General features: G+C 41.2%; 1 long non-coding RNA gene across 1 annotated transcript; it reads right to left on the bottom strand.

The window, feature by feature from the left end:
* Positions 1 to 17,661: 17,661 nt before the first annotated feature.
* On the bottom strand, positions 17,662 to 26,296 carry LOC118217789. The gene is made up of 3 exons (XR_004763297.1): positions 25,917 to 26,296; positions 20,833 to 20,935; positions 17,662 to 18,928 (listed from the first exon to the last, which is right to left on the bottom strand). It is a non-coding gene; the product is annotated as an uncharacterized LOC118217789 (long non-coding RNA).
* Positions 26,297 to 27,871: the final 1,575 nt, after the last annotated feature.

The raw sequence follows: 27,871 nt of genomic DNA on the forward strand, positions 1-27,871 counted from the left end.
GGGCAGAAATTTGACAAACTGACTTATTGCAAAGGTGGCAACCCACTCCAATGCTTGTTAATGGAGATTGCATGGCTGTATGCTTGATTTTATGCACCTGTTAGCAATGGGCGTAGCTGAAGTAGCCAAAACCAGTAATTAGAAGGGGTGTCCACATACTTCTGGCCATGTAGTGTACTGTATGTATGTACATGCACGTTGACCACATGTGAATTGTTTGATTACAAACAGAAAAAAAAAAAATTAAATCAGAAAAATGCAGGTGGTTTTAATGCTGATCGCTGTATATACATATATTATGTATATACAATTAACAATAAAATTATAATATAGTATAAGCTTGTTAAGAAATGTGAGCTGTGTTTGTCACTCTTAATAAGCATGTCTACAATAAAGAACGTCACAACTGACAGGTATTACTACATAATATCGAAAGCCCTGTATGTTCCCACCTTTTCCATCGTATTAAACGAATAGCAGTTTGGAGTGAAACATAAAACTTTTAACCAGTATTATTTTCTCCGAACATAATGATATGAAAGCAGCTTATTGCATATATCTTAAATAAGGGTTTCTATATTGTAGAGAATTCCCCTCTAAAATGATTAATTATTCAGATTAATCCAGAAACAAAGGGAATAACTCAACAAATTTTAAATAAAGATTGGGTTGGATTTTATAAATGGACTAATAATAATAATAATAATAATAATAATAATAATAATAATAATAATAATAATAATAGCCATTAACTATTCATTTTTTTCCAGAGAGATTAGTATGGGTCACTGCAATTTGAGATGCACAAACTATGAAATTAACGTACAGTACAGCGTTGCACAGGCACCATCAGACCACAACTGACATTATTTAAAACATTCTCAGCGCACACCCTCGCGTGTTCCTTCACTTCTTTCTTCACTATACATATATATTTATTTTAGTTTTATCAGAGAAGTTCATTAGAAACGCTGGAGTTCTCTGTGCCGGTGCCTTCTCCACACGGCACGTGCTGATAAGGCTACGGTTTCCCCGTTCGGCGTGTGAGAGACTAATGCATCAACGCAGCCTCTCCACATTCACCCCGGACTAGCGCGGCCCACAAAGGGAGGGGTCCCTTAGATTCCTGACCTCCGCTTCCCCCGTTATATTAATCATGAGAAACCGGCGGTGTCACCTAAAAAAATGTTTTTTTTTCCACCGGCCCTCGGTTTATTTAAATAAGGCTCCGCACGCGAAAAAACGAAGACCTTCGTTTCGAAACGCGAGGGAACTAAATTCCAATTCAATTAAGGGGCAGACTACCAAATTGACAGAAGGCAAAGGGGACCTTGCACTCGTATAAAGGGTACGGAGCCACGGTATATTACAGTGCATTACTCAAAGAGAACTAACTAATTGAGGGTGCCATCGCGGTCTATTTATAGACACGCTACTGGTCTTCCGCCTTAAGCCTCACTATTCATGGCACCATGATGAATGAGAGTTAGCGGATAATGAAAATGTATCCTCCTATGGAGTCCGTTATGTTTTATGAGTAAACCCTCGGTGAAGGGCTTTTAGGTTTCATTTTTCTCCGCGCACCTGAAAGCTTCGCTATTGATCCGGGGGAACGGCTGTTCCCGTCGGAGTCCGAGCGATGCCCTTGATGGCGGCTGTCACAAGTGCTGGAGGAGTTCACCGGTAAACATTTGGCCTGCCAAACTCTTTGAGCCAGGCGATTTCTGCCAAGAAAGGTTTCAACACTTTGTAAGTATTTTCAAATTGCAGCCCTGAATGACTGGTAAAAATCTATAATTTAGCTTCTCTCTCTTGCACTCTCTCTCATATATATATATATATATGCACTGTGTCACTCACCCAGGAAAGTGTGAGCAGTGCAACAAATCAACATAATCCCAGAGTAGGTATGGTCCCGGCATGGAAATGGTGAAACTTATTTTGACAATACCGATCAGCGGAGACAAAGAAAAGGAAACAACAAAGACAACAAAACCTTAGCTCCAAGTTGAGCAGTCTTGAAGTTTCTGTCTAACTCCAGGCAGGTAAGCTGCTTGCCAGCCACAACAAAGGTTATACAAACAGCCAAAAAAAAACTTGGCATTGGCAGGGAACGAGCGGTAAGAAAATGGTCAACAGGTCAGGTGGAAGCGCTTCTCCCAGTCAATCTGTAGACATCATGCCTTCCCACCCACTAACTCTACTACATCCTCTCTTATGCCCGTCCCTGCTGATCAGCAACACTGATCAGGTGTTCACAACGAGGGGCGGGGCTGTCCACGAGGGTGCCTGGGGCCAAGTTGCCAGGTAATATCTGCCTTCCAAGACCACGCCCCTTGCTCTGTCACTATGTATACAGAGCTCACTGAATAAGTGTATGAACATGAAGGCCAATGTGTCTTTAATTTTTGTGTGGGTTTAGTTTGCGGAGTGCATGATAGGATGTTAGGGTACTTACTGAGCATTCACAGTGTGTTTGTTTATATTAAACATAAGAAAGGAGTGGATGTTGTTCTCCCTTCATTCATACAGAATGGCAGGCGTCCTGATACTGTGAAAACCATGGGAGTGGCCTTTTGCAAACCATATCCCCATAGGACCAAATGACTGTCGAAATAGTGACAGCTCGGCCTATGTGAGTTGACTGTGTGCCATTGATGCTAACAGTACATCAGAATGAGGGGCTCCCGAGTGGCTCATTCAGTTAAGGAACCGCGCTATGGTGCAAGGATGAGCCCCACGGTCTCAGATTAAGTCCATTCCATGCCAGACTAGTAGCTCCACAGGGCGACGTACAATTGCCGATTGCTTTGCTCAGGACAAGGGAGGGTTCTGTCGGTTAGGGGTCCTCATTTCATCCATTGACAGAGTATAAATGAGCGACAGGACTGCTATTTTCAGTGGGCGAGATTGGAGGCCAATCATATCACTTCCTGATCGGCCTGACATGCAGTGAATACTGAGAACACACAAGACAGCGCAGGCACCAAGTCTCTGGTTTGTGATGCAAAAAGATGTACTCCTTGTAGTAGCTGCGCTCCATAATTAGTTAGATTACAGCATTGAGGTTGGGATGCAAAATCATCATGATTCACAAATCAACTTAGACATTTTGATAAATGAAATTACTCACATTCTCAAAATAAGTCGCTATAATATGTAGCGTGGATGACATTTTTCCTACTTTTCATAAGGAAAACCAGTTTTCATAGTTTTTGGATTTTTAGAGAGCTTAGTCTTCAAACATCACTGCACAGCCCTTCGAGGTTGCAGGTTTATGACTTCATTATTTGTGCTGAGAAGCCCAACAATCATTACTTCCGATGGCACGCACTAGGAGAGAAATCCCGCCCCCTGATTTCATCATCACTCTCTGATGCCCCCCACTGAATGACCGGCGCCCATTGACTGCTTATCAAGTGTGAATATGATAGGTCTCTATGAGAGCTTAGTTGTAGTCTGCCGAATGAAAAATCAGACCAGTGACATCACGTTTCAAAGGGGAACTGCAGATCTCTACACCATCTCCAAATTTGGCAGTGGGGTTTGCACATGAACACAGCTGTGATTGCTTATTATTGGACATTCAAAATTAGGGTGGGAATTGGACATGGTCAACCCCATATTTACTTGCATACTTACCAAATGTACATATGCTGTTCATACTGTACATACAACCTTACATTTGCACATTCTATTCTCTAACTCTGTCTCTAACCCTTCTCCTCTGTATATACGTATTTAAAATATTTACATATATAATATTTGTATATTGCAACTCTCCACTGTCCATCACTGTACATATAAGATATAGCATCACTTATGCTGTAGTACTTACTTTCCTGCACTTATCTGTAAATAATACTATATTTTGCTCTTCTGGTTAGATGCTAACTGCATTTCATCGGCTTTGTACCCGTACTCTGCACAATGACAATAACGTTGAATCTAATCTAATCTAATCTAATATTGGGTGCCAAACTTTTTTTATTTTTTAAGTTCAACCAGGTGGCAGCTGATGATATTTTTGGACAGAATCGCTGTTTGAAAAGTTTCAGACTCTCAGGCAATGCAATATATGATTTTCTCAGCAAAATAAAAGACTTGGAAGGAAAATCAGATGAACCTTGGCACCCCTGGGTCCTTCCTAGGAACTGTTACTGACAGCTGTAATAACAAAATGGCTGTAATAGGATTTCCCTTTTACCTTTTTATAATGTTTACTGCACCAACACAGACACTGTCCCAGTGCTTAGGAAAGCACGGCATCAGTTCAAGCATCATTACTGTCTGTGCACATTGATTAAGTTGTATGGGAGATCTAATTAAAAATAGTAAGTTGTCATTACAGTCACACAATGTACAACTTGGAGTAAAACTTATTGATATGTCCCATAGGTGTGGCGTTCACTGTGTTAAAGGTATCTGTGCCAACCCCTCACCACCCCTGGTTTTCAAAACCTGCTCAGAATCTGGCTGCCAAGCCTGTTAACAATGCCTGTTAATCTCTTAACAGTGGCTAGTGATAAATGCATTAATAGTTTGCAGGGGCATTCATGGAAGCAAACATCCCACTAAACTAAAAACAAATACCCCGCTAAACGCAAACCCAATAACATGACCAATGATTGGTGCAAAACGAATAGCCTGACCAATCATTGGTCATGTTATTGGTTTTGCATGTGCTAAATTGCTTTGCCCATGCCAAAGGTCTTTGTAAAATCAGACCCACTGACTATATAAATGTCTATCCAACTCTTATTTGGTTTAGTAAGATGAACTAGTTATTTAAAAGACTGTAGTAATAGTGTTTTAATCTCTCTTCTCTCCAGATATATTCTGTTTATACTGAAAATAAATACATGAAGAAAAACGGAACGCCCTCCAGTAAATAGCATATGCGTAGCAGCTTAATTAACCTCTACATGCATTTAAGTGAGCAATGCAATGTCACCCATTATTCAGACGAAAGTCTCCAAATATAGCTTTAGTAGACACAAATCATTAGCGGACGAAAGTCTCCAAATGTAGCTTTAGTGGACGCAAATCATTAGCGGCCGGGCTGGAAACCAACCATACAGAAAACATGTCTGATTTTCTACATACTTCTCCTCTACCTAGAGGGCCTCTGGCATAAGGCACACGGTATTTAGCTATTTTATAACCAAAGACAAAACAATTACTACTGTATGCATTTAATCTCCTTTGTTCACACCAAATCTGCAGACAGAAGCGACACTAACATGCAGTAGCATGTCCTGCCCCTAAACAGTCTGCTTCTCTCTTTTAATCGCCGAGTGTCAGCACGTACGAGCAGGAATGTAATATCACCTTAAGAAAACGCTGAGCTTTTCAAAGGCAGATGTGCGGTTGTTACCACGGCGCTGGTGGTTTACTGCATCTGTCTTAGTTTTGTGATAATACAGGTGAACAGATGTTTGACAGATGCCTAAATGTTAAGCACGTAATCAACTTCCATTACGGGTCCTGGGTTTTGCGAAGGCGATCAATGGAGCGAGTAACAGACAAATGTAATAAATTAACACCATTCTGCCAGGATGGATCGGCTACCCAAGCAACACAGAACTGAGCAGACGTGGTATTTATATGGTACGTTCCTTTAGCTTAGCATTGCATCGAGATGCCAAACGTCAATTACAATACTTACATTTACAATACTTTTATACCTTTACAATAAAATTTCCAATACTTACAATACACATTCTATCAAAGAGCAATACTGCTTGATATGAGCAAGGTTTGCCTTACCTATTCCTTTAACAATCTAGCCATGTTGTTTTCTTCATTTTTACTTATTAGGGGAGACTTTTTAAAATTAATTATTTGAAATGTATAACTTTGTTTAACCATAGGGAATGTATAACTTTGGTCATGCTGGATTTGACAACTCTCATTAATTTAATGAGCACTCCAGGTCCCTCACAGTTATCAGGAAAATAACAAACGATATAGCTAATGTGAGCATTTGGGAAACAAGTGTTGTCTGCAAGGAGAATGTAATAGTGGAATTATGAAACATTCTTTTGGAAAATGTACCCTTGGACAGTGGCATTCTGTCTACAGACAATGCTACAAAATACTACATTCAGTACAAGCAACAAGAAAAGAAATACCAAGCTTTTAAATATCTTGAGATGTGATTCACAAGAAAATAAATGAAAATGTATTCTTGTTAACTGAACAAAGCATACCACCGCATTGTCCTTTTGTACAAAATACATTGACTATGCATTATACCGCTTTATATTTGTGTATTGTATTGCGCGCACACGCACACACACACACACACACACACACACACTGTACTGTAAAGTAGGCATGTGATGTACACACTCTGACTGTTCACATTTCCATCCGAAAGGGGAACACCCAATGGGTTAGATGCACGTGTCTTTAAGGTCAAGCTTATAGAAGTATTGCTCATATCGCAAATTGAACTGTTTGTAGAGAAGTTGTCATATCTGTCCAAGAGGTGTTTATTTTTCATTTCTTTTTGTCAAGAGAAATCAGACTGCATACTCTGTTTTCAGACTTCACAAAGAACCGCGCACTGCAAGTGATTTATGCAACAACGGTGATTTCAGAGATTGGCTCTCACAATTCAAGAGGAATCATTACTTTGATTTATTTTCTTAACAGTCCTCCTTATCTCGGCGGACTTACATAACTTGTACTTCACATATTACCCATTTATTACAGATATCGTGCATTTGCAACCTACGGCCATGGGTATGTCGAAGCAGTTTGGGCTCTGTACCTTGCTCGAGGGTACGACAGCAATGCATCATCTGGGATTAAAACCCGCAATCCGCTTGTAACTATTCAAGAAGAGTCAACTTCCCCACCCCCCCTTTACAGCTCAGGGTCATTCTGTCTTGCGGCCTGGTATCATATGCAGATGGGCAGGTTCAAGGTTCTGCTGAACATATCGAGCAGGCATTCTCTCTAGAGGCGAGGGGAGGTGGTGAAAGAGTCCAACATGTGACTTAATAAATTATTTACTGGGAGAGAAAAGACATCTGTATGGACACAATATGCATCTAGAGCTCATACTGCAGTGATGGGCAGCAGTGTGGTATAATGGTAAGGAGGCGGGCTTGTAAGCTAAAGGTCACAGGTTCGAGGACACTGCCGTTGTACCCTTGAGCAAGGTACTTAACCTGCTCTGCTTCAGTATGCCTTCAGCTGTATAAATGGATGCGATGTAAATGCTATGTAAAAGAGTGTCTGCTAAATGTCTGTAATGTAATGTCATATTGTATGGATATAGAAGGTCAGGAGTATTTTTATTCTCATTTATTTATTTATTTTCTATTTTTTTTTGGGGGGGGGGGCGGGGTTGTGGAAATGGGTTTCAAATGGTGGTGGTAGCAAATACATTTCTTGGCAGTAGTTAGCGGTGAGTGAGATTATCTGAAATGCGGAACGTGACCACTCACGATGTGCGGAACGTTCCGGCGATCCGATCTCTCCCAATGTAAGCTGTCCTCAGCGACCATTAGGCCTGTAAAAAAAAAAGGGAAATCTGAAATGATTTATGTGTGCCAGCGAGCGATAACCTGAATGCATAATGGAGACACGAAATAATTGTGGAAGTCCCTGGAATGATTTATATTCCTGGTCAGGTCCTCTTCCTGTATTTCAATCAGAGGTGGATTAGCGGTACTCAGGCGCTAAGTATGCCTGCTGTCTCAGGACGAGGCATTCCAGTGGAAGTTCGGCCACCCGCTACGTACAATCCCACCTTTTACTTTTATTTACTTGTTCCGTCATATGACATCAGAGGAATATTGATTGCTGCCTGTCATGTTGCCCGCTGCTTTCAGGAGCTTGTGTGAGACGGAGAAGAACTTTTCTGGCAGCTATTGTCATCTCTTCTCTATTTTTTTCTTTTCTTAGAACGTCAGAAAATCACACTATTTGTTTTTAAGAAGTGGAAAGAAAGCAAGTTCTCAAGTGATTTTTTTTTCCTTAATGATGATTTTAAAACTCAAGACGAAAATATGAATATAATGTTTATACAAACCCCACTGACTGTGTGCTTGTGTGTGTGTATGTGTGTGTGTATATGTGTATAAAATAAGATAACACTTATGAAGAAAATCACATGTCCAAAAATCACATGGTCAAAAACCACATGTGAACACCCAACACGTGAAGAGCACACTATAAAAATAATCTCACTTCTCCGGTAAGAGTGGGAAAAGGTAACCCATGCTTTTTCAAGTCAAGTGTTTTATTTTCACCTGTGAATATAGTAGTTCCTGTTTGAAAAAGTCAGTCGCATGAGAAAATGTGGAATTTCACATGATTTCATGTAACACGGTTTGTTTTCACGTGTGAAAAAAAAAAGCCAAATCGCACGTGAACACGTCGAGTTCACACGTGACACGTTTCACGTGTGGAAAAAGCAAACATCACGTGATTTTTCCTTGAGGGATTCTGGGCTGCAGGTTTTCTGGAACCGAGGATGGCCTTGAGTGTGTCCTCATTACGCTCAACAGAGAACCACTCACGCTGATTTCAAGGCACATCCTATTGTACCGGCTAAAGCCTAATACTCTAAGCCAATCACACTTTGTCATCCCTGTAATGTGATCAGATGCTTCTTACGAGTGACAATCTACCCACTTCTCCTCCAGTTCACTCTCCCACTTCCTCCAGACAAAGGATCACATGAAAAGCTTGGGAGACGACACAAAGGAAAGAAATGGCGGTATTCATTATGGGAAATAAGGACAACGCTATAAGGGGGGGGGGGGGGGGTGCTACGACAATTTTTAATGGACGGCTGACTCTCTGCAGTTTGATGAAAGCTGGTGTGAGAATAGACGTCTGTATTTTTGCTACTTGGCTAACACTAGCGAGACAGCCTTGCTAATAAGCCATACTTTTTCCACACTGAGGCTTTCGAGATAATTGACAACAGTGCTAATGCATGGCACAGCCTGTTATCCAAAATCAAATTGGGCCATTTACGGTATATGGTGTTACCGCTTTCTAAGCATGAACGAGTGCGTGTTGGACAGATGATATATAACATGCTTCCTTTAAAGGACTGGTGGAGTCACGCTTAGTAAAAAAAATGTTACGGAAGACACTGAGGTAGGATTAAATACAGCTGACCTGTTCCCAGAACAGAGCGCATGGTGTGTCAGTGTCTCCCTCGATATACATGTATAAATCATTAGCCCGATATAAATGCTACACTTGGCAAAAGCTGGCAGACAGGAACAGAGAAGTGGATTACTGTCACCGGGGGAAGGCGGAAAAGCCTCTGCTTGCTCTGTGATTCAGCGAATTAATGTCATTTTATGAAACAGAAGGTAGCGTCGAGAAATCTCCCCAGTATGACTCAATCTATTAATGCAACACAAAACCGCATTGTTCAGCACTAAGCAGTGGGTGGCAAAATAACCAAAATCAGTCCATCCTGGAAAGAGAATTCTCAGCGATGTAACACGGATGCGTATCACCTACGGATGGTTAACAGGTCAAACAACGGTAATGAATATTTATGTGTTCGGTGGCAAATCCATGTGGTAATGGGTTTATTGGAGCGCTGTATGAAACATTTGGGGGTAGTGGGTGGGTGGGTGGGGGGCTTGGGGAGCATTGCTGTGGAGGGAGGGTGTTGTGTTGTGTACCATCTCTATTACTCCTGTGTTTGACACACAGTCTGTCTTTGGAATGGGAGACATTGTTTGCAGTGCCTTGACCGTTTCAGGTCCCACTCTCGCACAGCCAATTTACCTTGGGCACAGGAAACCATGTCTGCCGCACCTCTGTGATTGGTCAGATTGGTCAGAGGGGGGTCGGCGGGGCATACAGCCAAAAAACCTGTCAGTAAACATGTCAGACTCAGGAAGGTAGGAATATAAAGAGCAGACACATTGTCTCATATTACTGAAGCAGCCCCCCCCCTGTTTCCCACCCCCCGGATGATCAGCTGTCAGGTAGATATTGATACATGAAGGGCTGTCAGCCCTGCTTCACTCCACTCTAATTCACGGGGGGTGCGGGGGGCACATTGGTGGGTGAGGAGAGTTTCCCCCTCATCACTGTGAAGTGCCTTGAGTGTTAGGTTAGAAAAGGTGCTATATAAATGCTAGTATTATTATTATTATTATTGACTTTGTGAAAACTAATTTGATATCAGTGAAAAAAAAATTAGTGAAAAAGACCAGGGAAGACAGACAAGAAATTCTGTCTTTGCTTGTGGATTCAATGAAAATGTGTTCTTCCTCTCATAGCTAAATGCAAGAAAATAAAAGAAAACTGTGTGTGTGCGTGCAAGCATGCACGCGTGTGTATGTGTGTGTGCATGCATATATTTGGATTTTCAAAGATACACTTTTGTAGTCCATCCATCCATCCATCCGTCCATCCATTATCTATACCTGTTTATCATGAACAGGCTTCCTACCCCAGCGTGCACTGGGCGAGAAGCAGGTATGAAGGTATATTTGTAGTATAAAGAGTAATTTTTACATCCTAATATACCTAATATTCTGTGAGTATGTTATACAAATGAGAATAAATATAACGAACTAGTACTAAGAGGTAATAAAATGTTTTAAAATTTTATTTAATTTTATTTAGCTTTTTTTAGCTAGTTATTTAACTGATAAACATACGATCACTATTTAAATTGACAATTCATTCATTCATTCATTCACGGTCATAACCAAATGATCTCATATAAAAGGATATTAAATACCCTAACAAAGGTTTTCCTTGCTTTTTGCCCAGTTACGGGTCTTCAAGGCACGAATCCACACCCATTCCTTATTAGGGATTAATTACGCTTAAATTTCTGCTAATTGCTTGCTAATACGCGCTCACTGTAATTAGCGTAATGGCCGCTAATCATGCCATATAGATCATTAGTGAACTAGTTTTATGCGCCGCCGTCGACTGCGGGCCCGAAAGGCATTCGCTGCTGCAATTTGCCTTTTGTCTGCGCCGGCAGTTGTGTCCCCACCTTTGTTGGCGGTGCAGCACTGAATAAACGCACCGCTTGACTTGTTAAGTACACAGCGCGCGCCATGGTAACCATTGTCTTCACCTACCGGAGAAACTCCGCGGGGCGATTGCACCGAGGGCTAAATGGATTCAGTTGTCGTGTTCATCTAAGATAATCTGCGTGTTGTTTCCGGCTGGGGATGTAGTGTCGTTGTAGGGTTACTGGGCGATGCACCTGAGAGAGGTTCTCCTGCAGGGTCGCTGATCGGCTCCACGGCCTGGAACAGACTAGGAAAGGTAAACGAGCCACGAGTCAAGATTCCCCAAGATTAGTTTACGTTTTGCAAACGGGAATGTGAAAATTGAACATTTAAAAAATTAAAGACTTCCAATAATTATTTTACGAAGTAAAACTGATCTTTTTGTATCATTGTGTGTATTAATAGAAAAAAAAAGGTTTGTACTTTGCTTTGCCATTCAATAGATCTGTGGCCACATTTGTTTTTTGAGAAGAACACCAACACCTTCCATCCATTCATCCATCCTCTATACCCGCTTATCCTGGGCAGGGTTGCGGGGGGTGCTTTTAAATTTTAATTTATCTTTTTCTTCAACATGTTCTCATAAATGCTCATAGGTGTGCTTTTTGACCTTATAAACACTAGCTAAGTATGGTTAGGTATGTTAATGTTCTACTTACCATAACTGCAGGACTTCTGCATCATTTTCAATGATATTCAAAGTGATTTCATCGACTAACTGAAACAATCTCTTGAGACAGTTCCTAACAAATCCCCATTTCAAAATTAAATTTGTTTTGTAAATACTGCTGTAACAAGATTGCAATTGATCTTGGTTTGATCTAAAACAAACAAAACAAATCATGGACTAAAATTTGATTTAAATTTTACCTAGATTAATTCTGAAGTTTAATTTAGTCCATTTAAAAAAATCCTTGGAGCAACTATTTAACTTCATGCATTAAAAGTACGGCAGTATCTTTATCTTGTAGATGTGTGTGTGTGTGAGTGCGTGTGTGTGTGCTTCTATGTGTATGTGTGTGTTGTATGTGTGTTTGTGCGTCTGCGTGTGTGTGTGTCTGTATGTGTGTGGTATGTGTGTGTGTATACGTGTTGTGTGTGTTTCTGTGTGTGTATGTTTGTGTGTGTGTGCGTAAACGCATGTGGCATGTGTGTTTTTGTGTGTGTGTGCGCGCATGTGTTTTTTTGTGTGTGTGTGTGCGCGCATGTGTGTTTCTGTGTGTGTGTGTGTGTGTGTGTGTGAGAGTGAGTGGTAAAACCTGTACAAAATGCTACTCATTACTGATCACAAGCATTCAGGTCTACACAGTTGTAGATAGAATGTCGGAACAATTCTGTTAATATTGCTAAAAGCATCATGGTTGTGCCAGGCAATACAACATCAGTGTGGAATATATATAGCCAGCAATTGGCAAAAAAATAATAAAAAATAGAAAAAAACTTAATGCAATGAAAGAAAATAATCTATTTAAACACATCTATTTCTCAGACACACAATGAATGGAACCACATGGCAATGATTAGTCATAACTGCGTATAAATATGTTAACCCACAATATGTACAATGTACACCCACACCTTATAATTGTAAATTGCACCCCTGCCAATAAACTGTTGTTCACATGTTGTCTGTTATGCCGTGAATCCCCTCTCGCCTTTTTCTCTGACAGTCTCCCCTTTTATCGGGAACAGTTTCTCTTGTTCAAATATGAAGTGGTAATTAAAATGTAAAGGTTATTTAAAGAAGCAAAAGGCTAAAAGGAAACCTTTTTTTTCTCCGGGCCATATTTGCATACACCTGAGTCTGTCTGTAATTAGGCCACTCTTAGGCCCTTCTTAAGCCTGCTTCTCTGCCGGCTTGGTCTGCTTGGTCTGCGGTAAGCTTTAAGGTCTGTCGCTCCCTCTGGCATTAAAAGCAGCTAGCGCAGACCGTATGGATTAGTACACCAAGAAACGGGATATTTATGCAGCATATGGTTGCATAATGAACAGCAACCTGAGTCAGTATCTTTTTTTTAATTTCTTGATTAACTCGTTAAATGTTTTTAATGTACAGAGGTAAATTGCAAACTTAGAAACTGAAGCACAACAAAAACTTCATGCCTCTGCGTTTTGAGCTGCTGGTAATGTGTGTGTGTGTGCGTGTGTCTGTGTGTGTGCGTATGTGGTTGTGCGTGTGTGCGTGTGTATATGTACATGTGCGTGCATGTGTGTGGGCATGTGTTTGTGTGTGTGTGCTTGTGCATGTGTGTGTGCATATGTACATATGCGTGCATGTGTGTGGGCATGTGCATGCATGCGTGTGGGCATGTGCATGTGTGCGTGCATGCATGCATTTTAATTAGGGTTTCCTTTTCATAGTGCCCTAAGCTGTTGTAGCACACACTAAACTGTGCTGCACTGCTTCTTAATTATTGGCCATGGAGACCTGGTGACCTCAGAATAACAGGAACAGTGCTTCATCATCGCCCTGGCACCTACCTCCAACCAGAGACAAAGAGCAAACAGGGAAAGAGGGTCACAGACCACAAACCAAATGCTCCGTGTTTACAACGGGTAATTGTCACGTTCCACTCCAGGGTATTGCCAGAGTTCACACGTTTGCATTCTTGATGGCTCACTTAGGTACCGTGTGCTTTACCAGCTTTACAAGCTTCTGTGGTCCACACTGTTTCCACTCCCTTTGAAAGAGCTTCTCTTGCGTCCTGAGAATTTCTGCTGTGCCAGCTTGTTGGCCCCCGATAAACGGCTACAGTTCCAAAAAGGACTCTGAGACAGCAGCGTCGCCAAATCTCGGTTAACCACGTGGAAAGGATTTCTTTCGCGTTTCCCAAGAGTCCCTCTGCCGCAGTCACTTAGCGCCTGGTCAATGTCTTGCAGGCCATTTGGGGAAGGATAACTTGCTCCTATGTTGAGAACTTACTGGCGGAGTTCCACTCAAAGGCTAACCACTGGATTTGAATCCCCTCATGCCGTCACCAGGGAACTGTCACTACGGCGATTACAAAGCTGGAATTCCATCAACTCTGACAGCAGCTGACAAGCCATAGCTCTGATCTAGGATTGGTCATCCTTAGAGTAATTATGTACATTAACATTTCCTGTCCTTCAAGGGAATTAAACAGGGCTGCGTTTTCTAACAATACAAATACTGCATATGATGTATTTAGTTTGCAATGTATATGGATTATGTATATTAATGCTAGACATGGGACTGAATAAAAATGTTAAGCAATAGTCATATTTTTCAAGTTATAACATGTATGAATGTAGCCTACATAATATTAATCACTTGTCAGTATGCTTTGTGTTCAGGATCTTCCGAACAACATCACTTCATTAGTTTATTTCTTTATTTTTTTCCTTTTGTGTTTTTTTCTCCATTTAATTTGTAGAATAACTACATAGTTCAGATATGACCACTTTAGTAAACTGGCTTTATTATTCAAAGTCATTTATTTTGAACCATAAATATTCACATTATTAATAAAGTTATCCTGTTAGCATTGAAAAGTTCATCTTTTCTTGACAGAATGGGCTCTAATAAATATGTGTGGAATAGATATGAATTTATTCTCTCCATTTTCACTACACTGCCTTGTGAAAAATCTCAGCGTTTCAGAAAGAAGACCTTCACAGCACCAGTGTGAACACACAAGATAATGCCCGGCGGTTGGTGTGCGGGTGTTTGGGGGGGGGGGGGGGGGCGGGTTCGGGGGAGGACAGCGGGGGGGTTGGGTGCACTGTGCACAACTTCAGCGTTTTACCCAGAGAGCTCCAGCCAAAGGGTGCCAAATGCTATTTATTACAGGCGGACACTGATGGACTGCATTTATTACGAGACGCTTTGCTCTAACGGAACGCTCACGCTCCGCGCCGCGGCGTCGGCGCTGACGCCCGCGCGGCCGCCCGCTTGATTTAGACCGCCGGTGACACGGGCCGACCCGCGGCGAGACTGGCGGCCGGCCACGCCGCGCCGTATCCCAGCATGCCGCGCTGCGCGGCAGTGCAAAAACGCTCCCCACCGTCGTCCGCTCTCCAGCCTCCCAGGAGTTCTGCACTGCCCAGAGCCACGTTATATTTCTGTTGCCTTTTTGACATTATATTTTTCATTTGTAATGGACCGCAGTTACCATTGGCGAGGGGGGGAAGGGTAACATATATACTGTGGGCTCCATAATGTTTGGGATAAGCGCATATTTTTCTTTCTCAATCTGACTCTGTATTCCATAAATTTAGATTGCTAATCAAACAATTCACATGTTGTTGAAGTGCATATTTTCATCTTTTATTAACCCCATGACACAGGCCCCCTAGTGGCCAGGATGCCGGCATCCTCAGATGGCTCAGCTCAGACATTCGGTGCTCCTGCAACCAAACTATGAGTGGAAATGACCAACTCTGTGTTCTAGCTTTATTAATAAATGATGCACAACAACTAGGGTGAATACACAGCTTCTAAGCACCACCATTGTCTTGTAGTTCATCCATTTAACAAACATCCCCTCTCTGCAATTATATCCCCAAGTGTGACACACTGGACAATAGCGTCTATCTGTGAGTTCATAAGGACATTCTTTAAATAGAATATACCTGTCTGTCTCCATAATGTCTGTACTGCAGCTACTTGTACTCATAGTCTATACAGATTAAGGCAGGTTCAAAACTGAAGAACCATTGTTCCATAGACATCATGTTACCACTATAGTCCCTTTAGACACCATGTTACCACCATAGTCCCTTTAGACACCATGTTACCCACATAGTCCCTGTAGACATCAGTTTAGTTGATGCTAATACAGATCCTGCCAGGTTTTCTATGTATCAGTTCATTTATTGTTCCATTAAAATGCACTCATTTAAAAGAAGAACACACCTGGAGACAGTAAATAATAAGAATTGATAAATAATAAATCAACAATAACAACTGACCACCAAGGGCATTGTTTTTGGAGTACTATAAATATGCATTTAATTAGAATGTGAGACATGTAGTTCAGTATTTTCTTTTCGAGATGGGATGGTGTGGGAGGGAAGTTGATGACATTAATCAAAAGAACTGCTTTTATTTAAAGTCTTATGAAAAGACTATCATCTAATAGCACACCCAGTTTTAAATATTAGATTAAACGGTAACTCAGTTGTCCCACAAAAGGTTTGGAAAGGTTGCAATTGACTTATAACAGATGATTTTACAAAATGTTGAGCTGACCCTAGGATATACATTTAATCAGGCAGGTTACAATCAACTACAAACCTGACCAGCCAGGTCACAGCTGATCAAATAGCTTTCAGTTGACCTTACTGGTCACAACTGAAAGCTTATAGGTGCACATTAACACTAGCCACACACCGTAGATGTCAATTAATTCTGAAGGTTATGACTGACTTTGGAACGCATATTTTATCCTGCATGTTACAGTTCACTACAGGACTTACAACTGACCCTGGAATACATTTGAAATTATTTTGCATTATATGAAGGCCACATTGATTAATTCTGGAGGAATCGGCATAATGCATTCTGTGTTTAATACAATTTGCTGTATTTATTATAGATACTTTTCTTTGCTATTTTCAAGCCTTATTTCCTTATTTATTGAATTTATTATTTGTATATGCCCCAGACATATAATTTCCATATCCTATTTGTTATGCTAGACATTATTAAATATTAGCATTTAGTGTAGGCATACTGTGCACAACGTGACAAACGGTCTGCCCTAAAACAACAGCTGTACATAGTTCTTTTCCTCAATTCCGGAAACTTCAGTATAATGGTTCACAAATCACCCCGTGCACATTTAAACAGGTTATGTTTATGCTTGGATTCCACATTAACTGAGAACAAAATGCATTTATGCCCAGCTTGCCAACACTGCGGTTGACCCTCTGCAGAATGGTATTCTGATTGCTCATTTCAAAATAAAACAAGCTGAGCAAATGAAGGCGCTAATTCTGAGAACTCAGTTTACTGTAAAATTAATGGCATGTCAATCTCTGTTAATTTAGTTAAAAAGTTATTTTTTTGGAAAAAATCCAATTTGTTCAATTAAATATGCTCGAACCTCAACAGATGAAACTACCGAATTACAGTGATTTGTTCCACCCAGTAAGTCAGGCGTTTGGACACCCATAAATAGTCATTTTAACGAGGACAGAGAAGGAAAGGTAGCTAACTGACCTGCAGAGGGCTTTTAACACAATCTTGTGCTTTTGTGAAAGAGAAAGTTGTTGAACAGATGACGGATACAGCATTGTTCTTGAATACTTCACAGCTACTTCATTTGCATGGAAGAGAAACAGAACATCTGCAGGGTAGCATTCATGTTAATCATTTAGCTTTTCAGTCATTTGGCATTTTTACTGCCGCAAAAATAGATTCTGGGCCGACAGTTGATTTTAATAACGGGCAGACTTTAAAGAACACACCTCTCAAAGCTATCAAGTACGACTACAAAAATAACTGATTGCATTTACATTGCCCCTCCAAGCCTCTCTAAGCAGTTGCAATGAATGGGTAGTGCTGGGGGTGGCGGTGGGGGTGGTGGTGGTGGTGGTGGTGGGGTGGGTTTTGTTTGGTGGCCAAATGGAAAAAACCAGGTTATGAACTTGTTTTCTATATTCATTTGTCAACCTCAAATGTTCCTGGTCATACAGCTCACAGTGACAACCAACGTTTGCATTCACATTCACACTGAGGCATGTAGCAGATGTTGTAATCCAAAGTGACTTACATAAGTGCGTGCATACAGGTTCAGGCAGTGAATAGTGCAGAACGAGTCATCGCAATCTTAGAATAAGTCTAAGCTTTGTGTAACTGTCACTGAGCGGGTGTCTGTCCTTCAACAACTCCATGCAGTATTAGACAGCAGCCACATCAAAACTAGGAAGGATTTATTTTTATTTTTTTAATTATATTTAACAGAATGCTTAAATTCTTCTTCTTCAGGAATCTTAACAGTACACAGTATGCAAACTGTTTTGGATGTTACTTGGCAACTACGATTTGTATGTATATATGGGCAGTTTGTGTTACTGACTCTAAGGAACATGACCCCTATTTTAAAAGCACACTGTCACTCAGTCAGAGTAAGTCTGGAAACCCCCACTGGTTAACAGTGCTGCTTTAACCCTTACACTGCCGTACACAGCCACACTGCAGTTTCAAATCTTCTCACTGTGGTGCACATGCTTCATACATTTAACAGAACATGACATGTAATGCACAGAGCTCCATTATAAAAATGTTCCACTAGACATGGCAGCATTAGGTGGAGGTCAAATGTAAATTCAGCATCACCTCACACACCTCAGGAGTTTTGGACTTCGCTGGCCTCAAAGTAAATGGGACCCACATTTATTTCTTATGAAACTCCACATCAACACTCTCCCATCAAAATGCTTCACATGAAATAACAATAATAATAATAATAATAATAGGGGGAAAATATTGTTCAGATCATATACTGGCAGTTCTCTTCCTGCAAAATTTCTTGTCCAATAGAATCCTCCAGTAGAAATTGTCTTTTGGGGGAAAATGTTTTCCAGGCAACCTCTTCTTCTGGAAATCTCTTTTTGTAGGAAGCTTCCTTGAAATATGGCTTCTTTCATTGGGTGCCTCCTCAGGTTCTTCTCCTGTCATCTAGTTGATTTTCGATGAATCGCTTTACATAACACCATTCTCTGTTTCTGCCAGGAGGAGACTTAAGTAAGCCGCAAGAACGAGAGCTGAACGTGGAACTTGTTCAGCTGTGTCCACAAGTGAAGTTTTACCAGAAAAGCAGCAGTTTGAGTTGCACACTTCTAGCGAAGACTGCCACCGAAATAGAGAGGGCCATGATCCAGCCTCAAAAATAAAAGACACAAATATCCGATACATCTCCTTCAGTATATTCACCCTGCGGGGGAAGCAACACATTATTCAGAGAGAGAGGCTCCAACAGGAGCCGCCTGGGGCATGGGCTAGTTTGTATGAAGCCGCACACCAAAAGTGTGACCACAGGGGAAAAAGACCCTCTGAGGCAGGCAAGCATGTGCATAAACCATATGACATTATTAATAAATTACCCTGCTTATAATTACTCCAGACAGCGCTGTGTCTGCTCGATTTTCCATGAGCAGGCTCGAGAGGAAGAATAAAATATGGGAGGCCTCTTCATAAATAAATAAATAAATAAATAAATAAATAAATAAATAAGGAATAAAAAAACAGTTATCTATTTTTCATTGTGTGGGCTTGCAGTGTACAGGGGCTGACAGGCCTCCAACGGATCCACAAAGACAATTTAGTATGGCTGTCTGTCAGAGTAGGTGGATATGGCTTTGGATTTCAGCCCTTCTGTACAGTCACGGCATAGCTATTGGCTGCTTATAGCGAAAAAGAATCCATGAAACATCTCTCTCACTCTTTTTTTGTCGCTCACTATCTCTCCTGCTTTCTCTCTCTCTCTCACTTTAAAATTTGAATGATAAATAAGCATGTTTGCAGAATACAAAATATAAATTCAAGTTTTATTCATAATATGAGTAATTGTATTACAACATTTGGGTTTTTTTTTTTTTTTGTGTGTATTTACGTTTACTTCTACTATGTCTAAATGTATTTATTTGTAGCCACATCGATAAAGGGTCATAAGCTTTATTTTGTTGTCAGTGTAGATGAACAGTGAAAACTGGCCTCCACCTGATTCCCTGATTCATAATTTGTGTAGGACAGGGCCAGCCCATGGCATTAACGGTCTAGGCGGTTGTTTAGGGCCACAACCGCTGGGGGGGGGGGGGGGGGGGGGGGCACACAACCACGAGGGGGGGCCACACGATCCAATGTTTATCTAAGGTAAATAACGTTATTTTCGCAATTACGTTATTCATCCCCTATCGCGGAACTAGCCGCATAAATTTTAAACACAATGGCAACCGAACATTCGATAACAATGAAATTGTTCAAACAAGTCGTCTCCGTTTTCGGTTTCCGTACGTTAAACTCATATAGGGCAATAAATAAACAGAAGCAAGGGAAGCATATCACTGGTGGCAGTATAGCAAAGTCTTAATTAAATTAATTAATGTTATCATCTTAGCTAGTTACTGTGTATTACGGTAACTACCTTTTTGCTTGGAACACTGCCAGAGAAAGTCTTCCGTTTGCGGTGTGTTAAAACCTGCAATGTGTGCGTGTAGACTGCATATATGTCTCTGCCTGTTTTAAGTATTAAACGTGTCAAAAGTAAGAACTTCTTTCATAGCTTAACAATAATATTGGAATGCAATATTTATATTTGTAGGCATGCTTAACTGATCCATCTATCTATCTCAAGCTTAATTGGAGGATGTGTCTGGGCTACTGTCTCCTCAATCACGTAAATTCCGTTTTCAGAGTGTTGGTCGACAAACACGTTTGTTTACCAAGTGCTGTAAAGATCAGAGCAAAACATTGCCACCTTCCATAGTACAGAGATTAGTTTGATGGATCTCAAAGCTAATGTGGATGGGTCTTTTCCTAGCTATATTTACGCATATTGCATTTTTTTATTTTATGCAACAATGTGCAGTGTTGTCAAGGTGACAAATAGAATGAATGAAATGGAATGAAAATAGCACATATAAGATTGGCTTTGCTTGACACATTCACACTAGTTACAGTACAGGGCAAATGTTGCTGAGAGCAAATCAGTAATTTGCTTACATATGACAGTGCCGCCAATTATCAAAGTATCTTTTTTGAAAAACATCATGTTCCTCTACTCATTTACTCGTAATGATCCCCCCCCCCCCCCCATTTTGCCTACTGTAGCGCACTTACCTTGATATTTAATGTTTTTATCACACTCAAAGGAAACACGTTCACTTTGATCTCAAACTAATTATGTCGCCCATCCAACCCAAGGTCTTTGTTCTCATCCTCTCTGTTGATGAAATGCGAAATGCACAAGAGAGACTGTCAATGCAACATATCCTTGGTCTCAGATACACAACAGTCACTGGGGAGGTGATATGAAATAATATGGCAAATTATTAATTGTGTAAAGATTAGGCATGCAGGAAAGAGTTCCATGCTGAAGTTCTTTTTAAAACAGTTGCTAGATAAGATAATGACATTCTTTGAACTATCTGGAGCAGCATGTGTTAGTCCCTGTTTATTAACAGGAATGGAGATTTTCTTGCCAATGTGCTGTGATGTCTCTTTGCAAATTAGCATCGTGCTTCATTGTTTTATGTGTGGGAGACTCGGGGGACAGTCATGCACACAAAAGCAGTGACATTTCATCATTGAATGCATACACGCCAGATTCAGTGATAGCACTCCCTGTGCGAAGACACACACACCCTCGCACACACACAGACACACACGCACACGCAGACACACACGTGCAGGCACACGCACGCACGCACACGCACATATGCACACACACAAATACACACACAGACACACACACGCACATGCCCATATGCACGCACACAAATACACACACAGACACACACACGCACGCACGCACGCACGCACGCACATGCCCATATGCACGCACACAAATACGCACACACACACACACACACTCGCACACACAAACACACACTGAAATGAAAGTAATTGACTAGCCTGCTGTTCCAAAGCAGACGGCAGACAGGTCAGCAGGGCTTCTGCAGCTCAATACTCATCCAATTTGTCAACTACCATCATTTAGTGAAAAATACCAGAAAATTCGCACTGCCATTTTCAGTAGAGTGCACAACTTCCTGTTTTTTTTTTTCTTTTTCTGACCACTGTTCCTCATTTTAAATATCCCTTTTCTCTCTCAATACCCAGAAATTCATTTTGGGAACACAACTCTTTGGTCTTCTTTTTCTTTATAATATTCTACTATGCTGAAACCTACGCTCAATAAAAATAAAATAATACGTTTGAAAATATTTTCACTGCAAAATGATATATAATATAAGGCACGTGTGTTATGCAAGATACTTTATGATGTCAAAAAATAATAAATGAAAAATTTTAATGTACTTTTTTTTTCTGGTGCGGTCTCTGGAGAGCGAGATAAGCCCTCTGTATGGTCCTAATCGAGAATTGGCTTAATGGATTAATATGGGCTTAACTGCAGTGAAAGTTCAGATCGGGTGGTGCGTTTCAACAGCGTTCATACCTCCATCTCTCTCTCTGAAACGTATCACCAGGACAGGCCCTGACAGCGGGAAGGATCGGGGCCTTGTCGCCGCGTCGCCGCTAGCGGATAGCTCGTGATGCTCCTTGACGACGTCGGCGCGCTGCAGTTCATCACCCGCAGCCCGGCTCCTCGCGGCGAACCCTCTGCTCTCGCGCCGAGATCTCCTCTGACGACCGTGTCGGCCGCCAGGCTCTCTTTCCATCCCTTTCAGACAGCCGTTCTGGGCCCAGCGGCCTCGTCTGTGTGTGCGCCAATTACGTTCGCGTTATGGCGAAAGTGTCAAGGAGCTTAAAGAGACCGCAAAAGTGAATCCGTGAACGGCTTCAGGCTATTTTCCATCTGTTCCTATGCGGGGATTAAATGGGTGGAGTTCAATTTCTTACCAGGCTCTGGGCTACTGGGTCCAGGTCCTCCATGATGTCAGGCAGGACCTTACGTAATGGCTAATTGATGTTTTCAGTCTCATTGCATATATCCTCTCAGAGTTTGAGGCAAATAAATGTATTCTCTCCCGCTAAAACAGCTTCTTTGAGTCTGTGCGAAACATTCCTTTGGCATGGAGAATGGTTGTCCGTGTTATCAATACGCATATAATATTCTACTCTCCTCACAGGTTGATAGAGGTAACATCAAGCACAGGTCCAACAGAAAACAAGCCAATTCCGCTTTGCTTTTCATCCCCTTGGTGAACTTCAGCTGATCCCACCAGGGAAAAGTTAGTCCAAGGTTAACGCTATTCTTGAGTGAGCTCTGTCGGGTTGTCTTTTTGCTTTGCTGTATCTGGGCCCCAGCAGCAGCTAGCTAACTAGCAACAAACACTCCCCGGAAACTAAAACTGATCCCAAACCGCAGGCTCTGTAGCCCCGCCCATCCCTCCCCACATGGGAACGAATGCCATGCCCAGAAACGTCCCAAACGCATTTTAGAATGACAAATACAGGTATAAGTGCACAAATTCTGTGAAAGCGCATGAAGACAGAGATCATAAAGACAGTGCATCATAGTCATAGGCGTAGATTTCGGGGGGGGGGGGGGGGGGGGCGCAGGGGATACATCCCCCTCAATATTTAGAACACGTGAATTTGTCCCCCCCAATAAAAAAACTGAATTTTGTGTTTTCCTTTACATAAATAAAGACATTTCCACCATAAATTGATGCAGAAAAGGCACAAATTGGTACATACAAATTCACCAGAATGCAGGAAATCATGTGTTTGATGCTCAAAATTTCCTGGGGGAGGAACCCCAGACCCCCCACTTAATGTGTCTCCCGAGTGTTCAAACGAAACCTACGCCACTGATCATAGATATGTCTTAGCAAGGTAATCCTATAAGATTTTCTAGGTAAAAAAAGCCTGCATAGTACGCCTTTAAAGTTTACCTGTTATGTGTTATTCACAAAGCGCTCCTTTTTCCTCGCCTACCTGCGGCGAATGATGCCCCTGCTTCGCTGACTAAGGCTGCTGCTCTTGCGGTGCGGTCCCGTTTGTGATGGGCGCACGCGTGGGAAATCGCGAGAGTTCAAAGACGCCAGCGAGCGTACAAACACCCCGCCACAGAAGGCGCCGTCACCCCCCGTAAGCTTCAAAAAAGTGAGTGATTAGTTCCCATCGCTGGGGACCTCGGTCTTTAGCTCAGCTAGTTAATTGAATCTCTTGTTGCGCAATCCAGTTGGCAAGGGGCTGGCTATGGGATTCCACAGGGGGTCTTCCCCTCATTACACTCCAAACAGAAGTGCACAGAAGAATTCTTTTTTCTTTTATTTTTATGACGCTTCTCTTTCTATGAAGCGTAAATATATTGTGTTCACACTCCTGTTGATAATCCCATTGCTCCAAAAGTGTGTGTGTGTGATTAAATTCCACGCTTGATTCCTTTTCCCCAGGTGAGATTTTAAAATGTGTTTAATGTTGTCTTTTTCTCTCTCGTGGCGCTCTCTCATGGGCAGAGTTGTTTTACATTCCATTACTCTTGAGGACCTGGGCCTCATTTCACAAGAGCGGTTCGCGAAGATCTTTTCCCTCGCAGGTCACAATGTCTTGTCAATATGTTCTTTGGGAAAATTCATTGCGTGTAAATTGCAGTCCTCTCGCACATCCGGTTTTTTCCTTGCAAGCTTGGCGTTTCCTTTAATTGTGTGGAAACAGAGGTATGCTCCAAAAATCTTAGGTGCTTGCGCCCACCCTTTGGATAAGTGTGGAGACAGAATTGCTGGAAAGATATAGATTGCTACAGCACGAAATATTATGTTCCTGTAACCTTCTTGACTGAGTTGTAACAGTTTGTCAAACGTGAACAGGAACATGGCTCTACTAGTCTCCCTTTGTGTGTTCCCTTACAAAAATCATACATTGAATTTTATTTTATTTTAAAAGTTACTTTAGCACATAAAATTTATTTTTTTAAGAATACTTAGCCTATTTTAAGTATACTTCAAACATTTTCTGGAATTATACTTTACACATACATGTACCATTCATGAACTACTTATAAACGTTGTATCCTACAGTGTGTCAGACAAGCAAGGATTAATTAAGAATAAGTTTATTTTCTGAATCAAGCGGTCCCAACAGGCAATGCTTTTGTTAAATGTTCGGTGCTCTGAATACTGAACCAAGTGATATAGCGTGCTAGAACCCCTCACTTATCCTACAAGTGTTAAGTATTTTTAACAGTGATCTGAGTTCTTCGGAGTTCAACTTCTTCAAGTGATGAACTCAGAAGATGTTCATCACTTGTTGCCAAGTCCAGTTATTACAATCGACTTTTGGCTTCTTCTTTTTTTTTTTTTTAAAAAAGATGCTGATAAAAGTTGCAAAAAGTAGGGAGTTGTGGTTTTTATGGCTTGTTTATTTTGAGTGTGTGTATTTTTGAGCGTTTTTTTTTATTGTTTGCCAATTTGGGATAAAATTAAAGCAACACTAAGTTATATGCCACTAACCATTGTGTTTTCAAAACAAGGCTCTTCCCCTCCCCTCCCTGTGCCAAAGAACTCCATCGCTTGTACAGATTTCCCAATAGTGTTGCTGAGAAATTTTCAGGTAAGGGAGGGGGTGGAAGAGGCTTCTTGTTTATGTTCTTGCATTGTGTGGTCAGCGCAAACAAACTCGCAAACTGTGTTGCACAACTAGTAGAGATTTGTTATAGCCATGGCTTGATTTATGAAGGTCAACACAAACTAAATAACTCAAAAAATCTGGCTATAAAAAATATCTACTAGTTGTGCAACACAGTTTGCGAGTTTGTTTGCTCTGACCACACATCCGCTATAGTCCACACATCCGACTATCTGCTATAGTCATTACCGCTGAATACTGTCCTGTCACGGTAATGACATCTCGGCTTCATCACCCGGTGTCTGCAGTCTAGGAGTCATTTTTGACTCTACACTGCCCTTCGAAGCTCGCAATTTGATTTGAGGCTGTCAATCAAAACTCACATTAACTCCCTCGCAAGACCTGCCTTCTTCCATCTCCGTAGCCGCTCGCCCCTGCCCGTCTCTGAGCCTTACCCACGCTGAAACCCTCATTTCCTCCCTCTCTCTTTGACTACTGCAATGCCCCGCTCACCAGCCTCCCATCCAAAGCTCTCCATGGACTCCAGTATGTCCAGAAATCGGGGTACTCACACATATTGTAAACACACACGCTAAGTAATCTGCTCACAAACCCCCGTTTTTTGTCAGCTACATTGTTACATCATACATACATTATAACTGGCTCACCATTCATATGTAACGGTCTTCACAGTCTTGCCCCCTCCCACCTCTCTGAATGGTTCTCTTCCTACACTCCCACTTGTGCCCTTGAGTCCCCCGACACTGGTCTGCTTCTGGTCCCTGAGACCAGACTATCCGCTATAGGTGGCAGATCTTTCAGCGTCATGACCCCCAAACTTTGGATGCAACGCTACCCAACTGTTCCATGCAACACTGCTTCCCTCACAGTTCACCCTCTCCCCACCAACCAGATTTGCTGTACTGCTTACAAAATATTTCCTTCCTTTTATTTGTTTATACAATGTGGCGTATGCATTTATGTTGTTTTAAATGACCTTGGGTTTGAAAATGGTGCTATACAAATAAAATTTGGATTTCAAATAGAATTTCAGAAACTCTCCAAAACTACTCAGAAATTCGATTTTGCATCAAGGAGTTTGAATGAAATGAAATTGCAAATGTAAGTGCCTGGAGTTTGTTAAACATTGGAATTTTCATTATTTATTTAGTTGTTTGTTTGTTAATATATTTATTTGTTTGCTTGTTTGTTTGTTTGGCCACAAGCACCAGAGTTAGATTTGGTGTTAAAAGAGGGACATCTGCCATCTTCGAGGAGGCTAAAAGTGAGTCATGTTTGAATCTTACAGCAGGACAACGATCTAAAGCCTTCCTCCAAAATGGCCACAGAGTCAAGCTTTTGCAACAAACAGCCATCTTAGTACTCTCCTCTAAACTCAATTGAAAACCTGTGGTGTGAGCAGACCAGGACAGGTCACAAGTGAAGACCATGGACTTTAATGGATCTGGAGATTCTGCTCTCTGTTCAGTTCTCCCACCTAATCCCACATTATAGAAGGAGACTCTTGCTATCTTTGCAGATGGAGGGTGCAGAAAATACTATATGCATTTTTTTTCCCCCTGAGAAATGGTATCACAATGAGATGATATAATTTTCTCATATTACTGAGCATAGAAAACATGATAAATCAATAGAATGAATTATATACTGTATATAAATTATATATAAAATTCTTCTGTACATAGCCTAAAATATAATATATCTCTAGTGCATTAACTAATGATGCATGGACATCCAGCTGGTCAAAAAACAGCTGAGCAGCCAATTGTGCCATTTCATTTGGTCCCCTAAAAAAGGGGGACTATGTATAAAAATGGTTGTAATTCCTAATGTTCAAATCCAATGTGCTGGAGTACGGAGCCAAATCGAAAATTGTGTCACTGTTCCAATGCATTATCTATACCCGCTTATTCCTGGTCAGGGTCACGGGGGGTGCTGAGGCCTATCCCAGCATGCAATAGGAGAGAGGCAGGAATACACCCTGGACTCGTGGCTCGTGGAGGCCCAACTTACTAAGACACTTTCCTTTAATGTCACCCATCTGTGCATACACTACACATGTAAACAGTATATATATTCATAGCAAAGGGCAGAACATGTGGAGATGAATTTGTTGAAATGATTCCCGTGCAATCCACTGGGTAAAAGCAGAAAATACAATCAAATGCAGCATCTACAGGGAGAGAAAATGTAATCGAATATAATCAAATACAAGAGAAAGAAAATGCAAAATTCAATTCTACAGTTACCTGAGCATGATAAACGCTTCTGCGATGGCTTCTAAAATATGTAAAGGACAAATTTAAATGGCTTTCTTTTTTGTACAAGATCCTAAAATTAAAAGGACAAACAACCAACATGTTTTCTCAAAAAATATGGACTTTTTATAACAATTTTTGGAGCTGAGAAACATGCAAAAGCAAATTAGAGAACACAACTCTGGTTTGCTGCCAGTGTGTTGTGTTGCATATGATTCAGTCATTTTTTTTCAGTTCCTGATTATGAAATGTGTCCTTTCAACATTCTTTGACAGATTTCTGTTTTGTGTGTGTGCGTGCATGCACGTGTGTGTATGTGTATGTGTATTGATGTGTTTTATAAA

The sequence above is a fragment of the Anguilla anguilla genome, chromosome 18, assembly GCF_013347855.1.
Source record: "Anguilla anguilla isolate fAngAng1 chromosome 18, fAngAng1.pri, whole genome shotgun sequence".
Lineage (NCBI taxonomy): Eukaryota > Metazoa > Chordata > Actinopteri > Anguilliformes > Anguillidae > Anguilla > Anguilla anguilla.